A 12,164-nucleotide genomic window follows, 5' to 3' on the forward strand; every position below is an offset into this window, starting at 1 on the left:
CTCTTAGGAACAAAAACTTAAGCATTTCCTCTACCCAGCTGGCCCTAATGCTACCCCATTTATTTTCGGACATTCCCCCATATATTTAAGTCTCCATCCTCTGCCTTCAAGACTTCATTCCTTAACGCCTTGTAGTCTGGTTCTTGAGCCTGCAACCCAAGCGTGAGGGTCGCTGACATCCACTTGTTTGCCAAACTCAACAACTTTTCTTGGTCTCCTCACTCTTGTTCCATTCAGCAATGCTGGCCATCATCTTCCTTCTAGAAATTCCTCCACGGGTGTGTCCATCAGAAAAGGCCAGGCCATGCTGTGGTTTCCCATAATCCCAATCAAAGAGGCTGGTTTCTCACCCCTGATGACCTCTGGTTCTGCTGCATGTCCTGTCATCCAAGGCCCAGCCTCTACTGGAAATGTGGTCACTCCAGCAGAGGAAAGGGAACCCTCAGGTGTCTCACACCAGCTATAAATTTCCAGCTCAACATGACAGATTGCTTTCACTTACTGCTCATTGCCTAAATACAGTCCTACATGCCCGCTAGCTACAAAGAGGAGTCAGGAACCCCTGTCCCCTGGGACTCCTGGAAGGGAGTCTGATGACCAGTGCCCATGACTGCCCTAGTCAGTATCACTCTGGCTCTTCCTACCACTCTGGATGCCTCTTCTTCACCTAATTTCTTGCCTACTCAGCCTTCTCTCATCTCTCAACTCTTATGCAACAACCAGTATATTCCCATATGCCCTCTAAATTTTTTTTCTCCTTTATTTATTCTATTCCCTCCTCTATCTTTCTTTGCAAATATCTCCCAAATGTGTATCTCCACCATGACCTCTTTCCTGATTTCCGATCTAAACTAGACATGTACAAAATAAAAATCTTCATCCTTCTCACCCAATGTCAGTCCCTCCTCCCTCTTTTCCTACTTCAGAGATGTTGGAGGCCCAAACCAGTCTCCCTACTTCAGCAACCCTTCCCATCAGCCTTCTGCCACTGAGAGGAGACTCCTTGGTTTCACTCTCTCTACCCACAGCTGTGCTCCTAATGATCAGAGTTCCAAGTCCCTAGCTTGGCTCCCAGGGATGGAGGAGGCTGGTGGGCTGCCATCTATGGGGTCACACAGAGTCGGACATGACTGAAGCGACTTAGCAGCAGCAGCAGCAGCAGCTTGGCTGAAGTTGACCCCAGTGAATGAAGGTGCCATTCGATTTCCAAACCCAATATCAGAACTTCATTTTAGTCCCATACTCTGCATACACTGGGAGTCTGAGCCAAAGGGTAATTCTAGGGAGGGTTTCTCTTTCTCAACCCCTCTTATTGCTTGCAGCAATCTCTGAGAAGCAATTCAGATTCAGGCCTCCAAATCTTCCCTGCGGTTCAAAGTCTCCTCTTGTTCTCAAAGCACTGAACTGTCTCTGTAACTCAGAGCTGTAGCAGCCCTTCCAATGGTGACTTTTGGATCCTATCATTTTATAAGAAGGGGAGCTGAGGTGCAGGGAGACCCAGTGACTCTGCCATTGTCCCAGTGACTCATCGAAGCCTCTTCCACTAGTCCTCTTGCTCTGAGAGTGATTTCAGCACTCTGATTTGCCCAGGGCATGGAAGATGTTTGTGTGTGAGAAAGAGAAGAGAGAGAGGATGCTAAAACATGGCAGCTAGCTGGGCGCCTGCAGGCTGCGTGTAGCCACTTGTCACTCTTGGTTTAGGTCAGCCACCACGGGGCCCTGCCAAGCAAGAAACTTGGATGGCAATAAATAGAGCCATTTAGCTGTAACGGGGCTGAGTGCACAGAGGGTGAGGCTTGGGAAGGAGATGGGTCCAAGGAGCTCTTGGCACATCAGGGGCTTGGTAATGCACTCTTTCCGTCTTGGAGAAGGCTGATTCAATTACGCCTGAGCACTTGGGGAGCATTGCCTCAGACGCCTCCTGCAGCCCCAGTGCCCTTGGCGGTCCCGGTGTCGACCTGCCTTCTGTCTGATTGGCCGTGCGGAGCCTGGCCAGATGGCCGCTGGGTCCTGGTGGCTTGGGAAGTGAGAACTCCACCTCCCGGGCCTGGCTGGCCCCTGCTCTGTGGGTGCCAGCTTTTGATTGGGAGATCCCAGGAGCTTGGAGCTGTCCTCTGAGGTTTCTGGGACCGGGTTGAAGGGACGGACTTTGACAGGGTGAGTTTTGTCGTTTGGTTCTTCCCGGCCCTCAGCCTTCCTGCTTTTCGCAGGGCCAGGGGCTGAGGAGTGAGGGTGGGATGGCTTCTGTGGGGGTTGGGGGTAGAGAGAGAAGCCTGTTCTGTGGTGTGGTGGCTGGGTCCTGGATTTGCGGACCGAGGCGGGTGGAAACCGAAGGCAGGAGGTCTACCTGGAGCAGGCCTTGAATCTGCAGAAGCTCTTGGGGCTCTGCCTGACTTATGCCAGGTCCTGCGTCTCAGGCCTCGAGTGGGACATGTCCCCTCTGGTTGGAACAATTTGTTCCCCTCCAGTCTCCTCTCCACTGACCTTCCTCTGGCTCTTCCGTCCCAGTCACAGTGGCCCCTGCAGCTCCTTACAGGTACCATGTATGTTCTTCCTCAGGGCTTCCTTCTGGCTCTGCTTTTTGCCTAAAATACTGTTCCCTCTCTGTCCCCTTGGCTAAATCTCTTCACTTTCTTCAAGTACGTGCTCAAACAAACAAAGCAAAACCTGACCACCATGTTCAGTTCTGCAAACTAACCCTCTCACCTGCCCCTTTTGTCTTTTTTCCCCCAACACTTAATAACTTATAATGTACTGTTCTATTGTGCATATTTATTAGGTTTATTTTTAGTGTCTATTTTATTTATTAGGTTTACATTAGGTTTACTGGAATGTAAGCTCCCTGAGGACAAGGATCTTTGTTCCAGTCACTACTAGAAGAGTGTCTGGTACATAGTAGCTCATCAAATAAATGAATGTATCTGGAGAGAATTGGGGTAATTGTTAACCCCACGTCATGGTGCATCAGAGAATCTGTTGGGTGTTGGCTGGGAACAGGCTTTCCAATAAATGAGGATCCAGTGTTTTTCAGGTTCACGCTCAAAGGCCGAGGATGCACCACCAAGGAAGAGAGCACTGGAGGAGAGGTCTTTCGGGAGTGGATATGTGACATAGGCTGATGCCATTGATTGGTTGAATTGGCCACTCAAATAGTGAGGTCTGCTATCTTGGGCATCCAAAACTATCATGAGCTGAGCCATAGGTAGCTTATTAACGGCAGTAGCTAATCGGCTGACATGGACAGTAGCTTTCTTGGGTGGAAGGGAGGGGATGGAGTTACAGCTACATGCTGGGAGGTGGTATGGCCATAGTGAATCCCAACCTTGCTGTAACCTGTAGCCCACTGGCATGTCCATGCAAATGTCCATGCAAATGAATGACATATATTCAGGATCAGAAAGAAATATCTTGCCCCTCCCCTGGGTCATACCTTATGTGTAACCTTCTCTGGGGTCAAAGTGCAGAATGGGAGAGCCATGGAGTTTGGTGGGCATCAGAGGGCAGGTCCCCAAATGGCTTATGAGTCAAACTTTTTTGCTGCATCCGGCACAGGTGACCTTCCTTGTCCCTCCGGCCCCATCATTCTTTCCCAGACCTCCATTATCCAAGGCCCTCGGTTCTACATAGGCCTGGAAGTCTTGGAATCTGAACAAGCTGCTGTTACAGCATTGCTAATTGCTCTCATACATAATCCCAGTTATTTTGAAAGGGGTATAATATAATTAGAAGGGGGTGCACCCGTGATCAAGAGGGGGTGTGCATGTGATCAAGACCAAGTGCTCATGTGCTTGGCATGCCTGTCTGTGACATCGCACGGTCTTGATCACAGCCTTAGTTAAATATTTCATCCTTTTCATTACGATTAAGCTGGACAGGTTCTTAGTTTTCCCTTTTGGTTCATAAATTTACACCTTGGCACAGGTTTATTCCGATATGCTAACATTAGGATTTGTACATCAGTTATGTCACCCAACTCTTCTTCTCTGTTCCACATTAAATCTAGTTGCAAAATTGTAACAGAAGGATCCATTTTTAGGCCCTTTTTCTCTGGAGTCTAAAGTATAGGGTGTCCATGCAGGGGCACTGGGTACGGAGGGCCTCAGCAGCTGAAACATTTTCTATTGTCTCTAAAACTCGGGCAGTGGGGCCTCCAGGCTCAACCACTTTGGAATTGTGGAAAATTCTAGAGCCAGGTGCATTTTTGTAGCCAGATGACTCATTCAAAGGCATCTTCCTCCTCTAAACCTTCACACTGTTTCTTCACTCAAAACCAAACCAAGCTCAGGTGGTTGGCCAAGCCTGGAGGAAGTCCAGGCCTACTGCTGGAACCAAGGGACCCAGTACCACTGGTGTCCACGCATGGGCTCTTGGTGCCCCTGCGGGGCCATGACCCACAGGCAAAGAGCCCTCTAGACTCCCTGTCACTGATTTCTAAATTTGTCACCAAACAAACTTCATTTGGCCCTACGCATAGCAACCCAGAGGCCGAGGCCAAAGGTTGACCTAATCTTTGCAATCAAGAGGGACTTTGCAGTGATTAAAGAGCCATTTCCTGCTCATGTGTTGACACTAGCAGCTTCGAAGTCATATAGAAGAGAAGCTGACAGGCAGAGCCCTGGGAGAGTGGCTGGTCCTGGCAGGGGCAGAGTCTGGGCGGGGGTGGGGGTGGGGGGTGGTGAGAGTTGGAGGGGTGTCTACACCAAATATGCAACTGTCTTGTGAGACCATCTTAGTACTTTCCTCTGCAGTGTGTACACTTGGGGGATTGTTCACTGTCAACAGTCAATGTTGGTGGCAGGGCAGGCTTGAGTTTGAGTGGAGATAGGTGTCCTGTGTGAGCTATGGTTACCTTCCAGTTATTTCCAGAGCTTGAAAAAACTGGAGGAGAAAGGCCAGAGAATGCCCCATGACTAGAGAATGGAGTATACACTTCACGGGGTCCCCCTTCTTACAGAAGGATGAAGAGGGCCCATGGGAGGTCAGGCCTTAGCTGAAAACAGAGAACTTGGGGAGGAAATGGATGTGAATTAGGATGCTTTAAGATGCAAGTGATAAAAATCTAACCCCAAATATCTTAAGCAAAGCAGGGAGTTTATTATTGGTTGAAGGCCCTGGGGTAGAGGTCTGGCTCACGTGGCATCATTGGGGCTCTGTTCACTCAAGTCCTTGGCTCTGTGCCCTGCTGCCACTGGCTTTGTTCTACAGATGGCTTCCCCCTGGGATGCAGCAGATGGCTGCTGACAGCCTTACACTCATGTGTTCCCTGCTTGGCACCAACACTGGATCAAAGTGACTTCTATATCCCGGTTTATTTTGAGAAGACATGAGACTAGTGCTGTGTGGTCATTTGCCAGAGGGTTGGGCCAGGAGGGCGTGGTCATGAGGACGGGCCAGCTGATAGAGCTCCATGACCGTGGGGAGCCGAGTACCCCCAACGGGAGCCAAGACGATACTCCACTTCTTCCTTCACCCTCTCCAGAGGCTCATCTCTCTTCCATTTAGCACTTCCCAGGGCCAAGGGCTAATAATTTGAGGTTAGAATGAGAAAGACAACTTGTAGGAATAAATGCACATTTTTGCATTTCAGATCATTTGTACATGTAGCTGAGAAATTGCTCTGATCCAGTTACTTTGGCCTGTTTCCTGTTTCCCCTTTTTTGAACAGTAGTGCTCACAGCGGTTATCTTGGGCTTGTCCCATCATTATATGTTGGGTGTGTAAGAGGCAGATAATGTGTCACTCTGGGTCTGGGTCTTTAGTGGAGACCCCATAGAAGAAGACCCATACCATGGGACCTCACTGGTGTTTGGGCCTGGTTTAGATGAAAAGTTCCTGGAAGTTAAGCTGCTGCCATAATGGAGTGAGATCTGGGTGCCCTGGGGGAGAGCATAAGGGCATTTTGCACATTGAAGGCTGTGAATTATTACAGCAGAATGTTTATAGTTGTGGCAGGGTGTATTTCAAAAGATGCTTGTGATGGTCTCTCCCATCCACGTGTTCTGTTTGCAGTGTGACCGCACGGCCCATCATTAAGAGGCAGAATCTTTGTTCTCCTTCCCTGAACCTGGCTGGGGTTTGCAACTGTTTCAGCAAGCAGAGTGTGGGTGAGTGGTTCTCTGAGCTTCTAAGACTGGGTCCTAAAGGTTGATACAGGTTCAGATCGGTTCTTCCTCTTTTAGGACATTAGCTGTGGGGAAGCCCAGCCCAGGGGAAGAGGCTGTAGGTGTTTTGGCCAATAGCCCTGGCATCAGTCGCCAGACATCCGAGTGAGGAAGGCTTTCCTCTCCAGCTCCAGCCCCGCTCTTACTATAACTGTGGGACAGAACCACTGAGCTGAGCCTGCCATCCTCCCAAGCCATAAGAGATAATAACAGTAGTAGGAGAAGCAACAATAATAATAGTAGTAGTAATAATAAATGTTTCATGTCACAAAGTTTGTTTTTTTTTTTTACACAACAATAAATAATGGGAATGTTTTCTATGAAGATCACAGAGAAGTCTTAACTATCTACAGTCTTGAGATGAGGTTGGCCCATGGCTACTGAAACTCTAAAATATACTTCAGGAACAATTTGGGTTGGAAGGAGGCTGCCCAGTGTGTGGAGTCAATTTGGGAAGGCAGTGTTGGCACCATCTTCAGAAGGTCTAGGTAGGTATATGGGCCTGGAGATGACACCTGACCTTGACCCAGAGTCCTTCCATGGACAGGAATTCACTATTCTCAGAGCCTGTATTTCCAGGGAGCTACAAGAAAGCAGTGGAGGCTGGTGGAGGCCAAGGAACACCCTTTTGTTTGCGAAGGGTGTGCTGTTCAACCAGTTTCTTGGTCCAGAATCGTCGTGCACAGACATCTGCCCAGTCTGTAGGCCACTGCAGGTCATCCTGGCCTGGTAGCAGAAAAATCTGCAGAGTTAAGTGGCTTCAATGAGCTGTTCTCTAGACAGTTCATTTATGATGTGAATATTTGGAAAGAACCTTTATTGAGATATAGATGTTGTGAAGGTCATTTTCACCTGGGAATCTTTTCTGACATAATGGATGCAGAGATTGCCCAAGTTGCCCTCTAAGACTTAGCGAAAGAGGTTTTTTCTCTGGTTTTCTTGGAACTCAGGGCCGGTTTCAGAGAGTCAAGCTCTCAGTGATAATGCAGCCCATTTATGGAAAACTTCCGGTGAGGAGGGAGCTGTGCTAAGTGCGTCCATGAACATCACAGCAGCTCTCTGGGGGGAGTGTCAGGATGCCCATTTTATAGATGAAGAACTGAGGCCTCAGAGACAAGGTGACTTGCAGAGAACATATAGCTGAAAGAGCCAGGGTTTCAATCCCTGTGGCTCAGTCTCTGTGTCAAGTGTCCCATCTATTCTTGTCAATATACACAGATGGAAAGGGAGCCAGGGTGCAGGAGAGCATTGTTTAGTGTATCAAAGGAGCACGGGAGTTAATGGAAAGAAACAATCTGAGCAAGAAACTAAAGCAGTGTTGGATTATAAACCAAGTATAAAATAAGTATTGATGAGCTCATGCTGATATAAATACATGACTGAATATAAAAATAAATGGGCAGAGACCTCCCTGGAGGTCCAGTGGTTGAGAGTTGGCTTTGCAATGCAGGGGATGTGGGTTAGATCCCTGACTAGGGGACTGGGATCCCCATGCCTTGAAGCAACTGAGCCTGCAGATGGCAACTGGAGAGTCCATGTGTCATGGCGGAAGATCCTGCATGGCGCAACAAAGATTTAAGAGCTGCAGCTAAGACCTGATGCAGCCAAATAGATAAATAGATATATTTTTAAAATAGGGAAGAACAGACAAACCTTCTGCACAGAAGAATTCCAAATAATTTACGTAGATACTCCACCCTGATGGAGGTGGTACCTTCCTCTACACCCGGTAAGTGTGGGCTGTATGTGTGACTTCCCTCTAGAGAGTAAAGCACGGAAAGGGGGAGAACGTAGAGTCACTTCTCAGTGGAGAAATCTGACAAGCACGGCATCAGCCAGGTGATCAAGGTCAACATCAACCGTGATATAAGTCTTGTGCATAGCATGCCCCTTTCAGATGATGCGATGAAATGACATTTTACCTCTACAATCTTCCTTTCAACAACCCATGGCCCTAGTCTAATTAAGAGAAAAACATCGAACAAATCACAATAGAGGGAATTTTATCAAATACCTGACCAACACTCCTCAAAACTGTCAAGGACATCCAAACAAGGCAAGTCTGAGAAATAGTTACAGCAAGTGTTGCCTAAGGAAATATGATGAATAAAGGTGTTGTGGTGTCCTGGATAGGACCCTAGCCTAGAAAAAGTCATTAGGTAAAAACTAAGAAAATTTGAATCTGGTGTGAACTTTAGTCAACAATAGTTATCAATATTGATTCATTACTTGTATTAATTGCACCATGGTAGCATAAGATGTGGAGAAGGCAATGGCACTCCACTCCAGTACTCTTGCCTGGAAAATTCCATGGACGGAGGAGCCTGGTGGGCTGCAGTCCATGGGGTCACTAAGAGTCGGGCACGACTGAGCGACTTCACTTTCACTTTTCACTTTCATGCATTGGAGAAGGAAATGGCAACTCACTCCAGTGTTCTTGCCTGGGGAATCCCAGGGATGGGGGAGCCTGGTGGGCTGCCGTCTATGGGGTCGCACAGAGTCAGACACGACTGAAGCGACTTAGCAGCAATAGCAGCAGCAGCATACGATGTTAATAATAAGGAAAACTGGGAACTCTGTATCATCTTCACCATTTTTTTTCCTGTAAATCAAAGACTATAATAAAAAAAATTAAGTTCTTTAAAAAACAAAACAAGACACCATAACAGGTCAAGAAAGTAACTGCAAAAGAAAGTGAAGAAGTGAAAGTCTCTCAGTTGTGTCTGACTCTTTGCAACCCCATGGACTATTCAGTCCACGGAATTCTCCAGGCCAGAATACTGGAGTGGGCAGCCTATCCCTTCTCCATTGGATCTTCCCGACCCAGGAATTGAACTAGGGTCTCCTGCATTGCAGGTGGATTCTTTACCAACCGAGCTACCAGGGAATCCCACAGAAGAAGGTAAAAAGCTTTATATTTTAGTTATTTTTAAAAATAATTTTATTTATTTATTTTTGGCTGTGCTGGGTCTTCATTGCTGCATTGGCTTTTATTCATTTGTGGTGAGCAGGGGCTACTCTTTAGCTCTCTGGTTGTAGTGTGTGGGCTTCTCATTGTGGTGGCATCTCTTGCTGTGAAGCACAGGCTCTAGGCTGTACAGGCTTCAGTAGTTGTGGCCCCCTGGCTCTAGAGCACAGGCTCAATTGTTGTGGCGCATGGGCTTAGGTTCTCCATGGCATGTGGCATCTTCTCCAATCAGGGACCAAATCCGTGTCTCCTGCGTTGGCAGGTGAGTTCTTTACCACTGAGCCACCAGGGAAAGCCCACACGGAGAATAGTTTTGAGATTCCTTAAAAAACTAAAGAGGAAGCTACCATATGAAACAGCGATCCCACTACTGGGCATATATCTGGAGAAAATTATTATTTGAAAAAATACATACAGCACAGTGTTCACTGCAGGGCTATTTACAATAGCCAAGTAGCCAAGACATGGTAGCCACCTATATGTCCATCAACAGATGAATGGATAAAGATGTGGCATGTATATACAGTAGAATATCACTCAGCCATAAAAAGAATGAAATAATGCCATTTCCAGCAACATGGATGGACCTCGAGATTGTCATACTGAGTATAGTAAGTCAGACAGAGAAAAGACAAATATGATATCGCTACAAATATCCTCAGTCAACATTCATTTGTGCGCCTGAGATCTTCGTCTGGGTGGAGCCTGGGGTCAGGGGGCTGGCTCTGGGTCTTTCCCCATCCTTGGGCTTATGTGACTCACCTTCCTGCCTCCATCCTAAAGGAGCCGGACACCATGGGACCCTCCCCATATATTTTGCTTTAGGCCTTCTCTGAAATACCCAGATAGTAATATTTGATGCAAATATCCTGAGTTGCTTTGCAGATGTGAAAACCTCCCACCAAATGAAAGATGTTAGCTAATCGATGACCATGAGCACATAACCCCAGGCCTCCTGGAGCCTAGGGACTGATAATATTAAGCTCTAACATCACCCTGCTACCTCACCATCAGCATCACCAGGTGATTTGCTGAAACCCTTCTGGGAGCTTGTTTTTTTTTTTTTTTTTTTTTAGGGCATGAGCCACTCGTCTCCTGGCCCTGCAGTAAACCTTTTTCTGCTCGAAGCTCCGATGTTTTAATGTGTTGGAGTACAAGAACTAGTGCTAACAATCTCCTCTTGTGTTCATTTTCCTCTCTCGTCATCAGGTGCCTGGAGCTGCTGGCTTTTCCCTGCCAGGCAGGAGACCCCGAAGCTGCTCTGTCCTCCCTCCCCTCTGTAGGCTGGGGAGGGCATCTTTCTGATCCTTGGATAAAATCCCTCCTATCAAGATCATCCATCAGTATCTTCCTGAACATTCCCAAAGGCCCTCTGAGGTAGAACTTAATGAGGATGGGCTTTGTCTTGGGTGGAGAGGTCTCCCGTATCCCTTAGAATTTCCATCTGTCTCCATCCACTGATTCAACCAATGCTGCTCGAGTTTCTCTCTTATGCCAGGTGTTAGGAATACAAGGGTGAAAAAAGACAGTTCCAACCCTCAAGGTGCTTATATTCTGGTAGGGCAGAGGGTAAGTAAATGGATAATTCAAGGCAATGCCATACATGTTACCCAGAAAAGGAAATGGCAACCCGCTCCAATATTCTTGCCTGGAGAATCCCATGGACAGAGGAGCCTGGCAGGCTATACGGTCCATGGGGTCACAAGAGTTGGACATGACTTAGTGACTAAAGAGAGAGAGAGAAGGTTTTTGGGACGCAGCAGAATAGCCTGAAACCCAGTCTTGGCGGGTCAGGAAAGTTATAGCTTGCAGAAGTTACAGCTGAGACCTATAGTGAAATTTCTCTGCCAAGGGGGCTTCCAGTCCAGACTTGAGTCTCCTTTCCCTGGAGCAAGCGCTAGAGAGGACTGGAGAGGATGAAGGTCCTCAGGCTTGGAGGAAATAGGAGGGAGGAGGGAGGAAGCAGGAAAGGGAAGTGGATGGAGGGCGATGCACATCATCGGCACCAGGCCCTGGGTCAGCAGGGGACGAGTGGCCCTGCTGGCTGGGCACTGAGCCCGTGTGCTGCTGGCCAGGTGCCCACCCTTCCTTCCTTTGCCCCAGGACCAGGCTGAGCTTCCATGGGAGCCTGAGTGACCCCAGCTGGAACCAGAGGGCTGCAGGGCCTGGAGCCATCAGCCTGGGCTTTGTCATCAGCTTCTTGGCAGGGTCATGGTGGCAGAATGGCTTATCCCGCCTCAGCTGGAACAAGATGTGGGCGGCACGTGGTGGGGGGGTTTGCCAACCTGCCAGCCCAGTCGCTCTTCTCCGCTTTTCTTCCTGGATCTGACCAAGTGAGAATAAACACAGCAAACTTTTAGTTCAGCCTCCTGGGGCCTTGGTTTCGATCTACCCAGGGCATTTCTGGACACCCTCCGCTGCTCCTTTCAGCCAGACCTGTGTTGTGTTTGTGCAAGAAGAGGTTGAGGTCATTGAGGATCCGGTGGATACCCTGATCCCGGCTCTGGGGAATGTTCTGGAGGCGCCGAGCCAAAGTGCTGTGTGTCCTGTCGAAGCTCCATAGATGTTCAAGAGCTGAGGGCTTTCAGGGTTTAGAAGAGTGTTTGGAACATCCAACCCAACTCCCTTCCCTGAGGATTTCCAGCAGCAATACCCCCCGCCATGACAGACTGGAACCACTTGGGAGTGTACTTTCAAGTTATACCCCCTCAGTGATTCAGACCATCTTCTGGGTGCATGGTGAATCAGGGCGGTGGGAGGTGTGTGTGTGTGTAAGAGTGTGACCTAACCAGGCTGTGTTGGAGGAGACGCGTGTGACTGGAAACTGAATCCCCTGCCTGGATGCCTCTAATTAAGGTACTTCCTACCACGTGTGCTAAGTGGTATTCATTCTCACTGTTAGAGAACTCGATCATTAGAGGGGATACCTGCCTCCCAGAATTTATTTCATTGGTTCTTGTTGGAGGGAGGAGCATAATCTTTGGAGTCAGACCATCACAGATTTTTATCTCCCTTCTGCCACTGAATATATATGA

General features: G+C 48.2%; 1 long non-coding RNA gene across 1 annotated transcript; it reads left to right on the forward strand.

Moving 5' to 3' along the window:
* The first annotated feature begins 1,801 nt into the window (after positions 1-1,801).
* On the forward strand, positions 1,802-10,785 carry LOC133257399 (uncharacterized). Its single transcript, XR_009739534.1, has 5 exons — positions 1,802-2,157; positions 6,010-6,104; positions 6,566-6,649; positions 9,018-9,063; positions 10,339-10,785. It is a non-coding gene; the product is annotated as an uncharacterized LOC133257399 (long non-coding RNA).
* Positions 10,786-12,164: the final 1,379 nt, after the last annotated feature.

This window comes from Bos javanicus, chromosome 11 (genome assembly GCF_032452875.1).
Source record: "Bos javanicus breed banteng chromosome 11, ARS-OSU_banteng_1.0, whole genome shotgun sequence".
Lineage (NCBI taxonomy): Eukaryota > Metazoa > Chordata > Mammalia > Artiodactyla > Bovidae > Bos > Bos javanicus.